General features: G+C 33.8%; 1 long non-coding RNA gene across 1 annotated transcript; it reads right to left on the reverse strand.

Annotated features, from left to right (window-relative positions):
• Window positions 1-331: 331 nt before the first annotated feature.
• On the reverse strand, window positions 332-1,856 carry LOC113465663. Its single transcript, XR_003390294.1, has 2 exons — window positions 954-1,856; window positions 332-889 (listed from the first exon to the last, which is right to left on the reverse strand). It is a non-coding gene; the product is annotated as an uncharacterized LOC113465663 (long non-coding RNA).
• Between the last annotated feature and the right edge of the window lie 389 nt (window positions 1,857-2,245).

Below are 2,245 nucleotides of genomic sequence, written 5' to 3' on the forward strand. Positions count from 1 at the left end.
AATGCACCGTTTCCGTTCAACCTAGTTGACCAATATGTACCTCCTGGAAACAATAAGTCCATCGGTATGTAGAATGAAATAAATGTGTCCCTATTAATACATGGTTGTGTTCGTATTATTACAAGTTTGATTGGAAAGTAACTAGGCAAAAGGTTAGAGTCTGAGGCGTTCTCTATCACCTAACACTAAGAGTTCGTTCCCACTTGTCGTGAGTTTCACCCATTTTTTTTCCGAATGAAATGCTATTTAAATGAGATTATTTTAATAGTGAGTAAGTATCCTTGGGCCCACACTATTACACTACGAGTATTTTTAAAATAAAAGAAACATGTAAAATTCTGTATTAAACAAAGATGTCTATTATATTCAATTATTCATATAACAAAACAGAATATTTATAAGTAAAGTATGTATATGAAATACAAAGTTGATATTACATTAATATTATTATCGTACGGTAGAAAATAGTATATCTGAATTCAACAGCCGTGTACAAAGGTGAGTTGAAAGTAAATAGCTAAATTCTCGCCTAATGATATCTAGATGAATAATAATTACCTAAAACAATTTTCTAGGAATCTTATTGGATGTGGGTCTGTGTTCATAATAATCTAAGAATAAAGGCTTTATTTATTTACCTATCTATACATTTTAATTTGTTTATTTTTGATACCAACTGAATGGATCGAATGAATCTTTTTAAATTATGCTACCACCAGAGATACTTTCTGACTGTTCCTTCAGTGTATTTTCCACGTAAACATTTAAAAGTAATTGAGTAAACAAAAGTTGATTTGCCGAAATTCAATTTGGTTTCCGTTACATTTCATTACACATTTAAGTTCAAATATCTGTGGGATATAGATTTTGGGGGTTTAAATTAATTCGTCTTAAATTATGCTACCACCAGAGATACTTTCTGACTGTTCCTTCAGTCTATTTTCCACGTAAACATTTAAAAGTAATTGAGTAAACAAAAGTTGATTTGCCGAAAATTCAATTTGGTTTCCGTTACATTTCATTACACATTTAAGTTCAAATATCTGTGGGATATAGATTTTGGGGGTTTAAATTAATTCGCATTTAAAAAGATATGAAATACATATAAGATAATCATTTTATTTCCTTCTGAAAAACAAGTACGGAGGAAGAAATCAAATTCTCTGAAATAGGGTAAACAAGAAAAGGAAAAATCTGCACTGAAAAACTCTAAATAAAATTGTTAATCTATGTCTAAAAACAACTGGGATATCTTTCTTACTCTACTAAGATGACTAAAAGGGGGAAACTTGCACTAAATAAGTAAAAAGAATTGCACAACTAATAATACATTTAGACTTTTAGAGTTATTATACAGTCTATACCAGTCATACTCTTTCGGCCTACCTAGAGCTTTTCTATGTGGCCCTTGGCAGCAGCTAAGACACTACTTAACGGGAACTGGTACTAAATGCCAGTAAAATATGACCAAACATGTTTACCTTGGCACCAATCCAGTTACAAAGCATAATTGACGGTACCCAACTTGAGTTCTTTAGCTCTCAAGAGGGACCCTTAATTATGTATTCTGGAACTGCGACCCCCGTGGATTTGGTTGAGTAAAGCTGGTGTACACTCCGTAGGGCTTTTTCATACCTAATACGGGATTCATTTTAGTATTCAAATCGTTTTCGTATTTCATACAAAATAATAAAGGTTCAATATTCTATAGACGACAGGTGTTAAATCAAATTTAGGGTAATATCTCTAGGGAAAATAAAAAATATACACGAATTTCTACTAGCTTTAAATTAACACAACATAAGGACGGAAAAAACAAAAGAGAAGAAATAATATAAACATAAGAATATAGGAAGAATGACTCCCCCCGATTCCAGAGCACATAAAAAGGACCATTTCCTTCAGGCTGATGGAGTGGCATTTGGCCTGACCCACTTCCCTGGGATGATTAATGAACCCGCGACCTCCAGACCTCCCGACCCTGAGGTCTAATTAGCTGCTCCAGTAATTAAACACAAGATCCTTTTCTTTTTCAGGCCAAGAACAAGAAGATACTATGCTCTAGCTGTCATAATTTCTAAATCATACAATCATACAAACAGGCGCCTTGAAAAACTCTCGGCGTAGTTCTGTTGGGGGAAAAAAAAAAAACGCAAGAATTTATGCTATTCTACTACGAATCAAGGTCCCGAGTCAGCCTAGTTAGCTTAGAGAGGAGTACGCCTTGTAAGTACTAGGTGGCGGG

This window comes from Diaphorina citri, unplaced genomic scaffold, assembly GCF_000475195.1.
Source record: "Diaphorina citri unplaced genomic scaffold, Diaci psyllid genome assembly version 1.1 scaffold141, whole genome shotgun sequence".
Classification (NCBI taxonomy): Eukaryota; Metazoa; Arthropoda; class Insecta; order Hemiptera; family Psyllidae; genus Diaphorina; species Diaphorina citri.